This window comes from Lagenorhynchus albirostris, chromosome 8 (assembly GCF_949774975.1).
Source record: "Lagenorhynchus albirostris chromosome 8, mLagAlb1.1, whole genome shotgun sequence".
Lineage (NCBI taxonomy): Eukaryota > Metazoa > Chordata > Mammalia > Artiodactyla > Delphinidae > Lagenorhynchus > Lagenorhynchus albirostris.
In genome coordinates, this window is record NC_083102.1 from 75,253,377 (window position 1) to 75,270,667 (window position 17,291).

The following is a 17,291-nucleotide window of genomic DNA, read 5'->3' on the forward strand; positions in this document are numbered from 1 at the left end:
ACCACTTCTGAACTTTGTTCAAATCTGTTAGACTTAATCATGTCAACAGCAGTCATATTCTTTGGAACATATCAAAGATCACCTACAACGTTCTGGATCTGCCCAAACATTGAACATCTTGATGAAGCATATACAAAGTCACTCTTGACCACATGAGGAAAATGCTTCCTAAATTTTGTCAAACTAAATGCATTTAATTTAGGCAAGATACAAGATGCATTAGAAAAGTTAAACAAAATAATAGATTTTGAGCAAAGAGCAACTTGTGGCCTTTGCAGGAAAATGAAATTTATTTTGAAGTTGCACTGGCCACAGTGATTTGGTATAAACTGTTCATTGTTATTACTAATATTAGCAAAAGCTTTACAAAAAACCCCTTACTTAGCTAAGTTTCACTTTTGAAAATAATAAATTTTTTAATTTTAGAGAAAATAGTTTTTCTAAATCAAAAGGTTTTTGACAAAGATGTCATTCAATAAAATATAAAGAAATTAGAGCAAAGAAACAAAGGTTTTACATAAATTTCATAAATAAGAAGATTCCTGTACAAATAAACATCAAACTAATTTCCATAGAACATGTTTTCTGGCCATGATAGATTAAGATATAGTTCAAGTGAAGAGCGATCTGAACAAATTGATTAGCATACTTCCAGTTTTGGTTTTCTTTGTAATATCCGAGCATTGAAAATTTGGAAGAAAAACTTAAGGAATATTCTAGGGACCTATGTTTCTCTAGAAATGTAGATAATGAAAATGGCAATATAACTGACAGCTATTTATATGGTAAAATGAAAAATTTTGTAATATTTTTTGTTATAATATTTTATCATATGCATTATAATTTTTGAACATGATGGTATATCATTATAATGGTATATGAGGATAGAGATAAGAATAATGGTTACTCATAATGGAAAATAATATGAAAAAGAATATGTATATATATATAACTGAATATATATGTGTTTATGTATAACTGAATCACTTGGCTGTGTACCAGAAACTAACACAACATTGCAAATTAACTATACTACTTAGGTTTCCATCTAAATCTTCCAGACTCTATCCTTGAGGCTGCCTAACATTTTTGTCAGTTGCCTGGCTTAAGAAATTTAGGGCTGGCCCATTGGGATGCCATATAGATTTTTAAAAGTCTAAGGAGAGTACAGGAATATTTATATGAATTTATGACTAATACGTTTAAATTCTGCCATCATCATCTTTCAAGCAGAACTTGAGAACACAGATTCTAGAAATAGAAGGTCTGGATTCAAATGCTGATCTGCCACTTTTTAGCTGTAGGACACTGGGAAAGTTATTGGACTGATCTCTATGAGTTTTCTCATCTGTAAAATGGGAATAATTATAAACTTTATGTCTTAGGGTTACTTTGAAGATTAGTTGATTTAATACATGCAGAGTGCTTAGAACAGTGCCTGGCAGAAAGTAATTGGTCACTTATTCTTTGCTTAATGATGCAGAAATCTAGGACTTTGAGCCAAACCTTTTGAGCAAATCCAAAGCTATTTTTTTACCCCCACCTGGAGTGAAGTACAAGTCAGTATTCTTAACTTGCATACTGGAATGTAAATCTTGCTCCCTAAATGCTCATTCATGAGGCTCTTCAAGGTCCTTGCCGTCTCACCATGAGTCCTGCTTCTGAGTTTTCGCTCACGTTGTGAGCCTTGTTAAAACAACAACAGCAATAGCGACAAAACTGTCCTTACCCATTGCAAAAGTAATACATCTGCATTGAGAAACTTTGGAAAATAACATTTGTCCATAATCTCAGCAGCCAGATATGCCAAGTTTAATACTGCTGTTTATGTTCTCTTAATCTTTTTTCTATGCATATGTGTATATAATTACCAAACTATCATTACACTGTAAGTACTGATTTGTAATCAGTCTTTTCACTTAACAGTGTATTGAGAATATCTTTATATGTCATTAAATATTCTTTCATTACATCATTTAAATGGCTGCATTGTATTCCATTATATGGATGCACAGTTTCATAACTTACATTTTTTTTTGTGTGTGTGTGTTACGCGGGCCTCTCACTGTTGCGGCCTCTCCCGTTGCGGAGCACAGGCTCCGGACGCGCAGGCTCAGAGGCCATGGCTCACGGGCCCAGCCGCTCTGCGGCATGTGGGATCTTCCCGGACCGGGGCACGAACCTGCATCCCCTGCATCGGCAGGCGGACTCCCAACAACTGCGCCACCAAGGAAGCCCCATAACTTACTTTAATCTGTCCCTTGTAATTAGACATTAAGAAAGAATAGTTTTTTTTTTTTCTTTTTTGCTATTATAGTTGAGACAGAGGAAAAGAGGCCCTGGGTTGGTACTATCAGCTTATGATGTTAGTACTATCAGCACCTGATGTTGCTATAAGCTGGCCTGGCACAGCTAGGCCTTGGTGTTTTCCTGATGAACATAAATAATTTCATAGAACACTCACATCAGATAAGGCTACTATGTGATTGTGATAAATCAAAACAAAGCAAGACCACTTCTTTTTTTAGGTTTTATTATTGTTTTCATTTATTTATTTTATTGAAGAATAATTCATTTACAATGTTGTGTTAGTTCCTTCTGTACATCAAAGTGATTCAATTATACATATATATGTATATATATATTCTTTTCCATTATGGTTTATTGTGGGATATTGAATGTAGTTCCCCATGCCATACAGTAGGAGCTTGTTGTTTATCTATTTTATATATAGTAGTTTGTACCTGCTAATCCGCAAATCCTAATTTATCCCTCCCTCTCCCCCTTTCCCCTTTGGTAACCATAAGTTTGTTTTCTATGTCTGTGAGTCTGTTTCTGTTTTGTAAGTAAGTTCATTTGTATCATATTTTACATTCCACATATAAGTAATATCATGTGATATTTGTCTTTTTCTGTCTGACTTCACTCGATATGACTATTTCTAGGTTCATCCATGTTGCTGCAAATGGCATTATTTCATTCTTTTTTATGCTTGAGTAGTATTCCATTGTATGCATCTACCACACCTTCTTTATCCATTCATCTGTCGATGGATATTTAGGTTGTTTCCATGTCTTGGCTATTGTAAATAGGGCTGCTATGAACATTGGCGTGCATGTATATTTTCGAATCAGAGTTTTCTCTGGATATATGCCCAGGAGTGGGATTGCTGGATCATAGGGCAACTAAAACAAGAGCACTTCTTATTCCTATCTGAACACAGACAAAACATGTACATTGTCCAAATCACAAAAATGACCAAACATCTCCCCATCCTGGTAAAATATGAGTGTTTGCTGCTTCTTTACTAATATAGCTTTAGCCTCATTCTAGTCTTCTCTACATCTAGATAAGGCTTATTAAGACAACTAATCATAATTGCTTCTGTCTCCTGATGTCATCTAATATTGTTCAACCATAGGTTTCTGATGATCTTTTGGCTGGAGGGCATTGGGACAGTCATCTTAGTTTTTCATTTATTAGCTGTTTTGTATCTGCAAAAAATATTTCCTGTTAAAACAATAGGTATTTAAGTGGCACAACCTGGGGGAAATGTTAAACATTCATTTCTATAAATTCCGTAAGTTTTACCCCTATATCAATCAAATTATCATAAAGCAATATGTTTGGAGTGTATTACCCTGGGTTCTGTCGGAAATACATACCTTTTGTCTCATTTTACGTTATATTTTGACTTTCTTAGGGGTCGTATAAAAAGTCATGCTCAAAGGTAGTATACCTTTGTATTTTTTATAAAATGTCTATAGAAGTATACATAAGGGACTTCCCTGGCAGTCCAGTGGTTAAGACTCCACACTCCTGATGCAGGGGGTGTGGGTTCGATCCCTGGTCAGGGAACTAAGATCCCACATGCTGAGGCACAGCCAAAAAAAAAAAAAAAGTATATATAATTATTTCATATTACAGTTAAGTGCTAGGGAAAAAAGTAGATCTCCCTTAGTGGTAGTCGTTCTCCATAGAAAGGCTCCAATGAACCATGCTTTCTGATATTCACATGTTTGTGTAGTAGACCCTCCCACAATGAATCCGGCTTGCCCGGGACTTGTGCTAACAAATAGCATATGGCAAAAGTGACACTGTGCTAATCCCAGGCCTACCCTTTAAGAAGACTGGCAGCTTCCATCTCTAGTTTTTTGGAATGCTTCTTTGGGGAGCTCTGAGCCCCCATGTCAGAAGTCCAGTTACCCTACTGAAGAGGCCACGTGAAGAGACCAAGTGGAGAAGATCGATAGAGAGGGAGAGGCAGAGGCTCCGAGACTACATGGATAGAAAGAGAGCCCCAGCCCTTCCAGAATCCCAGCTGAGTCATTTTCTCAGCTGCCTGACAGGATGTCAGAATTATGAATGAATCATCTGGAACCTCTCCAGGCCAACTGAGCCCCCAGATGTAGAACACCAGAACCACAAGGTGATGAGCCTAGCCGACCCACAGAATCCTAAGAGTTAATAAAGTGGTTGTTGTTTAAAACCACTAAGTTTTTGGGTGATCTGTTACACAGTAACAGATAACTGGATACACCCCCCCTTATGATCTGGTAAGACTGTTGCCATTTCTTCTCCTTACCTTACCGTGAGAGCTATGGGATTCATGGAGATTTTCCTTTCCACCTTCTCTTCCAGAAAACTCAGAACCCTTTTGTATTCATTTTGAATGTCTTCTCTTTGTTGTTTTGTTTGTTTTTTGTTTTGGTATAATCATCTTCTTTACCTTCATCATCTCAACTGGCCACTGATTTCCCACTCCTGAGTTGAGTGTTTTTCTCCCTTGTACTTTGTGGCTGATATGCATCCTTGTATTATATTTCACTAAAAATTGTTTCAAATCCTTTGTCAAAGAGGTGAGGTAAAAGCTGGAGATAAATGTATATAGTGAATATGGGGAGGTGAATAGCATTTTGGATATAAGCATGAGTTTGGAGTGGAGATACACATGGCTCTGAATCTTGGCTTTACACCTTACCAGTTGTGAGATCTTGGGCATGTCATTTAACTACTCTCAACCTCAATTTTCTCATCTGTTAAATGGGAATAATAGCTACGTGTTACAGTTGTACAAAATAAAATGAGACAATGTATGTAAGGCACATCACAGTAGGCACTTGATAAATAATTATTAACAGGTAGAGCAAATTTCTTAAACAACTTAATCAGGATCTAAAAAGATGCAACAGCCCAGAACAACAGGCCAAATCTACTAAGGTAAAATTTGTAAGCATAAATTTGATACTAATTTTTGAATCCCAACTCTTCTTTTTATTATCTGTGGCCTAGGACAAGTTACTTAAACTTTTAAAGTCTTAGTTTCCTCACACAATGGTATTTTAAAATAGGGCTTCTTGTTTCCATTTTATATGAATCCCCCCAAAATGCTACCAACTGTCCCAAATTCCAAAGTGATGGATAAGATCACCAAATCAGGAGCTGAAGAGGAGGTGGTTGAGCAGATTTCCCAACCTTAGCTGACCATACCCCTACCCCAAGGGGAAGGCTGGTAATTAGAAGAGGATGTTTGGAGAGAACAGTCATTGTCAGTATCCTGTGAGGTCTTACCCCCAGTGTGGGTCCCTCTCAGTCATTACATTTCATTTCATGTGTCTTTTTATTTTATTTTATTTATTTTTGGCTGTGTTGGGTGTTCGTTGCTGTGCACAGGCTTTCTCTAGTTGCAGGGAGCGGGGGATACTCTTAGGTGCGGTGAGCAGGCTTCTCACTGTGGTGGCTTCTCTTATTGCAGAGTACGGGCTCTAGGCGTGTGGTCTTCAGTAGTTGTGGCTCACGGGCTCAGTAGTTGTGGCTCGTGGGCTGTAGGGTTCAGGCTCAGTAGTTGTGGCTCATGGGCTCTAGAGCACAGGCTCGGTAGTTGTGGCGCACGGGTTTAGTTGCTCCGTGGCATGTGGTATCTTCCTGGACCAGGGCTCGAACCCGTGTCCCCTGCATTGGCAGGTGGATTCTTAACCACTGCACCACCAGGGAAGTCCTCATGTGTCTTTATTCTCCTTTAATCTGGCCAGTTCTTCAGCAGTTTTTGTCTTTCATGACCTTGACAACTTTTAAGGTTATAGGTCATTTATTTTGCATCACACTCCACAATTTGAGTTTATGGGACGTTTCCTCATGATTAGTTGAAAAATTTGCATTCTTAGCAGGAATATTTCACCACTGAGGCTGTGCTCTTCTTCATACACCACATCAAGAGGCACGTGGTGTCAGTTTGTCCCATTGTTGTTTATGTTAACTTTGATTGCTTGCATAAGGTGGTGTCTGCCAGATTGCTCCACTATAAAGTGACAATTTTCCCATTTGTAACGAATAACTATTTTGAAGGGAGCTATTTTTTTTTTTTTTTTGCGGTACGTGGGCCTCTCACTGTTGTGACCTCTCCCCCTGCGGAGCACAGGCTCTGGACGCGCAGGCTCAGCGGCCATGGCTTACGGGCCCAGCCGCTCCGCGGCACGTGGGACCTTCCCGGACCGGGGCACGAACCTGTGTCCCCTGCATCGGCAGGCGGTCTCTCAACCACTGAGCCACCAGGGAAGCCCAAGGGAGCTATTTTGAGACACTATAAATCTCCTTCTCCTCATTAAACTTTCACCATCTATATTTAGCATCCACTGATGATTCTTGCCTGGATCAATTAGTGTTATAATGATTGCAAAGTGAAAAGTTGGAAGCCAATTTTATGTGGCACTGGATATTTTATTTACTGTACTAAGACTGTTTCAGAAGGCTCAAAAGTAGATTTCTTATTTTCTAAGAGTGACCACAAAAGTCACAGGATTTGCCTTAGATTTCATCCCTACAGAACCGGTTTGAATGGAATGTGGAGAAAAGAAAGATAGTAGTTTTTCCAATTATGATTTATGAAGTCCCACCTTATCAGTGTATCAACCATACTCATATGTAACATGAAATAATAATAGTGCCTACTCCATACATTGTTGAGTCAAGTGAGATAATGCAAATAAAACAATAAGCACCTGCTGGTATACACACCTGTTTGTATTGTGACTTTGCTTCTCCTCCTAACAAGAAGTGAAGTCTGTTTATCTACCACCTTTAGTCTGAGCTGGCTTGTTTCTCATTTTGGCCAAGAGAATGTGGGAGAGCCGTCATTGTGGGAGTTCTGAGCCTAGGTTTTAAAAGACCTTGCAGTTTCTGCTCTCGCTTTCTTGCTGTCCTGACGCTATTGGTAAAGTAGTCTAGATCCCTTGGGGACAAGAGACTGTGTGGAGAGACCTGGAGCTGACAGCCAGGACAACTACTAGACACCTGAGTGAAGCCATCTTAGACCACCCAGCTCAGTAGAGCTGCCAGATGATCACAGCTGTGTGATTCCACGAATGCCCAGAAGAAGAATCACACAGCTGAGCTCAGCTCTTACTGTTGACCCTCAGAATTGATGGACCTTGGAAAAGAGAAGATGTGGCCAAGAGGGGTGGGGAGGTGAGGTGAAGGCTGTTGGGAGGGCACTTGAGGTGGAATGAAGAGTGATTATGTTTGAGGGTATGGGCCTAAAGGGTAGGACTCGGGCCAAGAGGTAGATGGCACAGAAGTAAGATTTTTTTTTTTAATATACAGAAGAACTTTGAGCAGAATTTCCCTAAAATGATATCAACTTCCTTTTAAAGTTTTGAGTTTACTATCACTGGAGGGATTTTTTAAAAAGATTGGATGACCTTTAGATGTCAGGGTGATGTAGAAGGGATAGAGTCAAGTCTCGCATGATTCCCTTACACCTTTATAGTTCTTGGATTCTGAGAAAATTTCTCTGCACATCAGTTTGGCCTGGTAGTTCTGAAAATGCTTTCCTTTTACTATTCACTGTGGTAACACTTTAACAGTTTTCTACAAGTTTACAGCAACAAAGATGATTCATTGCAAACATCTGTCAAAGCTATTGCTTTTTTGTCCTTTTGGTTTATAAAACTGCAGAGTTTGAGCTCCTGAACAAACTCCTGGCTTCTTCTGAGTCCCTTAGAATTTTATAAATTGTAATAATTAAAAAAATTCTAAGACACCCATTTTTTTCTACACATTAACATCTCTGAAATCAGGATGTGTCTGCATTCACCATCAGCCAGGGGGCAGTTATGACATAGATGTAATATCAGTAATTATGGTCATAGCTTTTCAAATTGTCATCACTTCAACTGAGTTAAAGGCATTATTGGTACCATATGTATTGAATGTAATTGATGTAATTGATGTATAGACTGACAGAGTGGTAGAGAATCACAGAGACAATTGGGAAGTGATTTTCTTTCATTGTAATTTATAAAATAATGATGGCAATTGACGGCATCAATTGATACTGATGAGATACAATAGCTATTAACTTAGCTAACCTGTATTGGTGCTTACTGTGTGTTGACTAGGCATGGTATGAAGGGTTTTACATGGATTATCTCAGTTTAATCTTCACTAGAACTCTACAAGGTAGGTATGTTTATTATCCACATTTTTACAAATGAGGAAATTGAGGCTCAGAGAAACTAACGTTCCCAGGGTTTTGCCCTTACTAAGGGATGGAGGCAGGATTCAAACAGGCAGTCTAGCCTTAGAGCAAGGGTTTTATTTATTAATTAATTTAATTTAATTTATTCATTTATTTAAGCCAACTCTATTTATTTATTATTTTTGGCTGAACGGGGTCTTCATTGCTGCTTGCTGGGACTACTCTTTTTTTTTTGATTGCGGTATGCGGGCCTCTCACTGTTGTGGCCTCTCCCGTTGCGGAGCACAGGCTCCGGACGCGCAGGCTCAGCAGCCGTGGCTCACGGGCCCAGCCGCTCCGCGGCATGTGGGATCCTCCCGGACCGGGGCACGAACCCGTGTCCCCTGCATCGGCAGGTGGACTCTCAACCACCGAGCCACCAGGGAAGCCCTGGGGCTACTCTTTGTTGCGGTGTGCAGGCTTCTCATTGAGGTGGCTTCTCTTGTTGCGGAGCACAGGCTCTAGGTGCACGGGTTTCAGTAGTTGTGGCACACGGGCTCAGTAGTGGCACGCAGGCTCAGTAATTGCAGCGCACGGGCTCTAGAGCGCAGGCTCAGTAGTTGTGGGGCATGGGCTTAGTTGCTCCGTGGCCTCTCCCCGGACCAGGGCTCGAACCTGTGTCCCCTGTGTTGGCAGGCAGATTCTTAACCACTGCGCCAGCAGGGAAGTCCCAGAGCAAGGGTTTTAAAGCACTACATTGAACTGCTTCACACTAGCAGTAATATTTTTTTTTTTGGCCCATTTCATATGCTCTCTTATTTTGAAATTTCTATTTTATGTGTTTTGTCTCCCCATCTAGACCTTAAGGATCATAAAGTCAAGAATCTTTTTTCTTTTTTACCTCACATTTGGGTCTTTAACATCCTGGCACTGGGCCTAGTTAATGCTTATTAAATGTCCAAGGGCAGGATAGAATTTTACACTCTGTGTTCAGACTTGGTCTTAGGTTACAGCCTTCCTCTGGGGGGTTATGTCAAGGCTAATTTAGTTGCAAAACATATAGGCTATAGTGGAATTGTGTCTTTTTTGTTAGTGTAGTATCCAAGGCCTTCACCTGGGGAATCTCTCATGAGATGGCAGCTTTTGGGGAGTTCATGCTGTGTTCCCCTCCTTGGTTGCCCCAGAAGAGAGTTCTTTCCTCCCTAACACTTTGCAGCTGGAGCAAAGGTGGCCTTAGACTTGACCTTACAGCTTCTCCTACCTGCAGCCTTAAGTCTGCAGCAAACGATGCAAAGGTAAGAGGTCATTAAGTTTCATTAAGGGTACCTTCAGAGGCTAGCAGTGTTGCATAGTAGTGGTAAAGGGGTTCTGGCCAGACTATCCTTGTTAAAAGACAATTGTTGGGCCACTGGACATTCCAACGATGCCTCAGTCCCTATCCATCTTCTCAGTTTGGTTCTATAGCCTCTTTTCTATTCATTGAACCCCTGACATATTTCCTTTTTTTCCTTAAGATAATTACAGTTAAGTTTCTGTTGTCTGCAGTCAAGAAATGCTACTGATCCCTTCAATCAAGATGGCTTCAGGCAAGGTAAATTTATTAGAGGGATACAGAGGTGTCTCATGAAACAATTCAGACGGGTCTTCCCTGACCACCCTGTATAAAATAGTTCCCATCCCCCTTGCCACTCTCCATCCTCTTATTTTGCTTTACTTTTCCTCGTAGCATTTACCATCTCCAGACATAGCATCCATTTGTTCATTGCTTTCACTGGACTGTCAGTCCATGAGAGCAGGGACTTTGATGGCTCACTGCTATTTCCCCAGCACCTGGCACATTGCTGAATGAATACTTAAATAAATGAAAGAGAACCGAGGCTCATAAGGGACTGCAGTTGAAAAGTGGAAAACGATCGGGACCTGGGGCAGTTTCTCTCCTAAGGGTCAGTCTGTAGGGCCACATGTTTGTTCATCTTTACCTTTCTCTTCCCATCTGCTTTTTGGCTTCTCCCTACAGACTAAGATGGAGGGAGGGAGGAATAGAGAAACAAGATGGTTTAAACCAGAGGTTTCTAAACCTAGTGGCTCATTAGAATCATTACAGGATCATTTTAAAAACATTGACTCCTGGGTCTCACTCAAGACCCCCGGTATCAAAATTTCCACAAATGAGGCTCTGAGATCTGTAGTTTTAACATCCATATTTAGACAGCTAGGCACTGAATTATAGATGGGTCTCTGAGAACCTCTGCTTTAAACAAATCAAACTTTCCCCAAAATGTTTAGAGTTGACGTCTTCAACAAACGTTTACTGAGAATACCTAATAGGAGCCAGGCATTGGTGTAGGTGCTAAGAGTCTGTAGGAAAGAAAACTAAAGTCTCTGACTTTCTTGTGGTTAATCCCATACAAGGAAAAGCAAGGGAAATGTCTTCTTTCTTTATTCATTCCATTTCACAAGTATCTTGAAAACAGATTGGTACTATTATTGTAAGGGTAGGGTCCTAGTTGAGATATCAAAAGACCTAATTTCTAATCTTGCCTCTGCCACCTACAGGCTTTGTCTTCTTGGGCATGTCATGTCCCTACTCTGAGCCTTAGTTTCCTCAACAAAAAATTGGGATAGTATCCTCTCTGTGTACCTCTCGGAGAGTTATAACAATTAGAAGAAATAATGCAAAAATGTTTTGAAAATTACACAAATGTCAGCTACTGTGTTTTTTCCACAGATCGTATAGTTTCTATACATTGTTTAGAACACTTTAGTTGTGTGTTCCCAGCAGTCACAATAACAGAAGAATAGTGTTCCAAAATTAATAATGTCCTTTTATGATTGGACTTATCTACCACCTGGTCTGAGTTAAGCACATTATAAACATTATATCACCTTGAATTTCTATAACACTTATTACTGGTATCATATTTGGTAATATCTATATTGCTTTTTAATGACTTTCCTTAAAACTTGTTTTTCCAGCCTCCTCATAAAATCATCAATCACGGGCCTGTTTTGTGCTTGCCATGTGTTCTCCAAGGAACCGGGTATAAAGATGGGAAGTTGGTGCTCCATAAATACCTGTTGATGGAATAACTGAACGGATAAGGTTATTTTTATGATAACAGAGTGTGTGCCCTGTTTGTTATCATCAGCCATAGGAATAGGGAGGCAGGAAATGAGGAGAGACTGTAGTTAATGCCTGCATTAAAGTCTTTTTCTTTGTTTCCTCCCTCTCACTTTTTATGGAATCTGAGAGAGATGGCTGACAGGATGTGGGTGGGAATAGATGGATCTGACAGGGACTAGCGTTTTAAGGTTGCATCTATCTGTTCTGCTAAAGGATTGATCTGAGTAATGTACAATGGGGAAGGTATTGGAATATGTGAATTTTATAGTACATGTTAAAGTGGAACTTATGACAGACAAAACTCTTGGGATTGTAAGAATTAAAACGCAATAAAGTTGGGTAATGCTTAGACCAAAATATTAATACAACTCTGCATTATGTCACATCTTTTCTCTAAATTTGCAACGACTTACATCTTTTTTTTTTTTTTTTTTTTTTTTGCAGTACGCGGGCCTCTCACTGTTGTGGCTTCTCCCGTTGCGGATCTTCTCAGACTGGGGCACGAACCCATGTCCCCTGCATCAGCAGGCGGACTCTCAACCACTGCGCCACCAGGGAAGCTTGCAATGTCATACATCTCGATTGACAAGATCTCATAATCTATTTGAGGAAGAGTAGGTAGAGAGATACCTAAACATTTTTTTAACGAATGGGTAAACTAAGTCATAGCCAAGGAAAGTGGCTTAATCCTTGGGATTTATCAAACATGGTTATTAAAAATTGAATCAATTTTATCTAATTTAGAATATTCGGAGGCTTTAATTTCTAAATCTAGCTGCTTATGTGGAAAAAATGTATAGTAATGAGCTTTGAATGCAATAGCATTCATCAATTCATTTGCTTTAATGGGGTAATTATTCTGAATTTTATAATAATGAACAAAAATATAGGTAATTTTTGTGGTTAGGCAAGTTAGCAAAAAAAAAAAAAGATAGATACTTGCACCTTTTGGTTGGTTAAAATCTATCTCCCTGCCTGTGAGCACCTGCTAGGAGATATAATGGTCATTATGATCTTGATAATTTGAAGGCTCATCTTTGCATTTTACATTTGGGAGTTTAAATAAATAAGATCTGCTTTCTATAAAGGAAAGCCTAAATTTGAATTAGGCAAGATATGATGAGTTCTTGCTGGACTTGGATGTATTTATTCATTGGCAAGAGCAACCTGCGTTGTGCAATCAGTTAATGGTCACAGGACATAGCTTAGGGGCAGAGAATTAAAATACCTGTCTTGCATGTACACACTGCTATATTTAAAATAGATAACCAACTAGGAACTACTATACAGCACAGGGGACTCTGCTCAATACTCTGTAATAACCTAAATGGGAAAAGAATTTGAAAAAGAATGGATACATGTATATGTATAACTGAATCACTATGCTATACACCTGAAACTAACACATTATTAATCAACTATACTCCCATATACAATTAAAAATAAACCTAAACATTGTTTTTATTTTGATATAGGTTTTTCTACATACTGTTAAATGATATATATGTGTATATACATATACAAAGACACATTTAAATAAAAACATATCATATTGTATACAAAACAAACCCCAAAAAACCTGTCTTGGCCCAAACTCTTTATTACACTTTTGATTAGGAGATTTTCCTGTGGTTAGCAGGCTCCTCTCACATTCCCCAACCCCAAAGAAGGGCAGGTTAGGGCCTCCCTTTTCTAGCCTGTCAGACTCCCCCAGACCAAACCCTTGGACCACTATGTGGAAAAATAGAACTGTCCACGAAGGGTCTGGTATATCACAGAAACAAATCACAATGTAGGAGGAGCAAAGATTCTGTTAACTTGAATGTACCCCTCAAAGCCCAGTGGAAGGTGCTTCCAGTTTTAGGCTTTCCCAACCATAGCGTCCTTCAGGGAGGCTCCCTTCATTTCTGACCTGTGTCTCTCCCTCCTCCTGTTCTCCATATTTCAAACTCTCAGGAAAGAGCCACCATTTCCCCACAGGTTTAGCCCAGAGTTTAGCTGATTACATTCTTTTGACTCTAGGTCTTCCTTTGACAGATGAGTGGGCGGAGTTTGGCAATACATCCCACTGCATCTAAGAAAAAGATTTCTAAGTTGTAAAGTGTTATAAAATATAACAATAATTATTACCTTCAACATTCCAAATTAATTTACTCTTTGTCTACCCAGATGTGAGATAGAAGGGAGGTGATGAAAAATCTTGAAAATAACAATAGATGAATCTTTTGGCCAGGGAAACGTCTATCAAACTGCAGTTATTAAATATATATGGTATCCAGAGATTTGTGTATGAGGCCAGTAGGAAGATTTATTTATTCATCGTATATTTACCGAGTGCCTTCTACCAGTGTCTGGAAACAGTGGATAGTAATGTGTTTATAATCTAATAGAGGAGGTTGCTTTAACATACATAAATATTAGATAACAAAATAGAATCTCACAGACAAATACATAACTATCTCCCCATCTTAAAACTTTGCGTGGCTCCTCAAATTAAGTAAAAGTTTCTTAGTTTGGCATTTAAGCCTTCTAAGTTTTTGCTCTCTCCTATCTTTCTGTTTGTCTGTTTGTTTGTTTGATGTATCTCTATAGAAGCATTGTCCAATAGGAATATAATGCAAGCCACATATGCAGTTTTATTTTTCTTTGTAGTCATGTTTGAAAAGTAAAAAGAAACAAGTGGATTAATTTTAATAATGTATTTTATTTAACCAATATATCCAAAATATTATCGTGTTAACATATAATCAGTATTTTAAAACTACAGAGATATTTTATGTTTTTTGTAGTAAATTTTCAAAATTTGGTGTGTATATTACACTTACGGCACATCTCATTCAGACTAGCCACGCTGCAAGCTCTCAAAAGCCACATATGGGGCTTCCCTGGTGGCACAGTGGTTGAGAGTCCGCCTACCGATGTAGGGGACACGGGTTCGTGCCCCGGTCCGGGAAGATCCCACATGCCGCGGAGCGGCTGGGCCCGTGAGCCATGGCCACTGAGCCTGCGCGTCCGGAGCCTGTGCTCCGCAGCGGGAGAGGCCACAACAGTGAGAGCCCCGCGTACCTCAAAAAAAAAAAAAAAAAAGCCACATATGGCTAGTGGCTACTGTACTGGACAGCTCAGGTAATCTGTATCCAGGTTATCCCATGTTTTGTATACATGACCTGTATTGCCTCTTTTCCTTTGTGCCTGCCTACCATGTGGACTTTTCCCACTCAGAAATGTTTTTTCTCTACATATAATAGATACCACACTCTACTGTGGCTTCTTGTATATTTGTGTTCTCCCCCCTCCCCCTACCATAAGAGACTTCCCAGTCTCAATCCTCTCCCCATAGGGTTCCTCCTGTCTTAAGAGGTAGCCGTTAACCTCCTTTTTATGGTAACTATTTCCTTCCTCTTCTTTACTGTTTCAGCACCTAAGTATGCATTCTTTATTCATGTTTTTGAACTTTATAAAAATGGAATAATACATTATATATTCTTTCGAGAGTGGTTTCTTTTTCTTAACATTATATTTTAAGATTCATCTATATTATTGCATGTAGTTTGTTCATTTCTCTGTTATATTCTATGTCTATTATTATATGACAATTTATCCATTTTGTTGTTGATAGAGGACATTGGGTTGTTTACAGTTTTTAGCTATAACAACGGTACTGCTGTTAACATTCTTGCACATGCATCTTGGTGCACATGAGCCTTTCTTAGGGTATATACCAGGAAGTGACATGCTTGGTCATGTACAGGCCTGTGTTCTTAGTCTGTTCTCTGTACTTTAGTAGATAAGGCCAAACAATGTTTCCAAACTGCTCTATTAATTTACTCTCCCTATAGTAAAGTGAAAAATTCCTGTTGCTCTACTCTTAGTGAGAACACTTGTAATTGTCAGTCTTTTTCATTTTAGCCATTCTGGTCGGTGGTGTAGTGTTATCTTGCTGCGGTTCAAATTTCCCTGTTCTCTTATAAGATTGACACTTTTTCACAGGTTTATTGGTTATTTGGATTTCTTCCTCGGTAATTTGCCTGTTCATTTCTTTTTCTTATGACTGTAGTTCTTTATATATCCTGGATACAAGACTTCTCTTGGTTCTACATACTGTAAATTTTTTTCAGCTTTATTGAGCGATAACTGACATACAGTTCTGTACAAATTTAAGGTGTACAGCATAATGCTGTAATTTCTTATTTGATTCTGAGGCTTGCTTTTTAGCTTTTAACGGCATCATTTGATGAAACCAGGTCTTAAATATTAATGTAGTCAATTTATCAGTTTTTCTATTATAATTAGTGCTTTTGGATTAATTAAAAAATCTGTCCCCTACTCTTGAGGTCATGGATATTTGCTCCTATTTCATCTTCTAAAAGCTTTATTGTTTTGCCTTTCAAATTTATGTCTAATATCCACCTGGAATTGATTTTGGTGTGTAATGTAAAGAGCCCAATTTCATTTTTTTTCTTCCAAATGGAAATCTATTTGTCCCAGCACCAATTATTGAAAACCATCCTTTAGGCATTGCTCTGCATCCCCATCATGACAACGTAAATCAAACTTTCATGTACAGATGAGACTTTCTGGGCTCTTTATTCTTTTTTTTTTTTTAAAATATATCAGAGATTGGCCGACTGCTTCGGTCTCCTGGGGGAGGGGCTGGCGAGGCTCAGACCTATTGTTGGTAGCGGCTGTTGCTACTGAAGCCTTGGCGCATCTCTGGGCTCTTCATTCTGTTTTATTGGTATATTGGTGCATCCTTGATCCAATACCACACTGCCTTAATGACTATGGCTTTATAATAAAGCTTGATATCTGGTTGCGCAAGTCTTCCTCCTCTTCCTCATATATACTTGTTTTATTTCCTCCTCTTCCTCATGTATACTTGTCTTTGCTCTTCCGTAAACTTAAATTAGCTCGTTAAGTTTCTCTCTCTTTCTCACACACACGCACGCACACACACACGCACACACAGAAATCTACTGAAATTTATCTGGAATTGCACTGGGTCTACAGATTAATTTGGGGAGGCTTGACATCTTTCAGTATGGAATCTTTCAATCTGTGAACGTGTTATTATCTCTTATTTGTTTAGGTCTTGTTCAATGTTTTTAAAATGTTTCCTTCATATAGGTCTTGCACTTCTTTGATTTATTCCTAGATATCTGATATTGGTTTGAGGGTATTGTAAGCTTCAAATTCTCTAACTTAAAGAAAATTCAATTCTCTTTTTTTCCTGGAATATAGAAATAAGTATTTTTTAAGAATACTATTTTTGTGTCTATTAACCTTGTTAAACTTATTAATTGTAACAATTTATCTGCAAATTCTTTTGGATTTGCCACGTACATAATATTGATATTATCTATGAAAAACAACAATTTTGTTTCTTCCTGTTCAATCTTTAGTCGGTTATTTTTGCCTTACTCCGTTGGCTACGGACATTCGGGGCAAAAACGGGCATTCTTGTCAGTAGTACACTTTTTTTTTTTTTTTTTTTTTGCGGTATGCGGGCCTCTCACTGTTGTGGCCTCTCCCGTTGCGGAGCACAGGCTCTGGACGCGCAGGCTCAGCGGCCATGGCTCACGGGCCCAGCCGCTCACGGGCCCAGCCGCTCCGCGGCACGTGGGATCTTCCCGGACCGGGGCACGAACCCGCGTCCCCTGCATCGGCAGGAGGACTCTCAACCACTGCGCCACCAGGGAAGCCCAGTAGTAC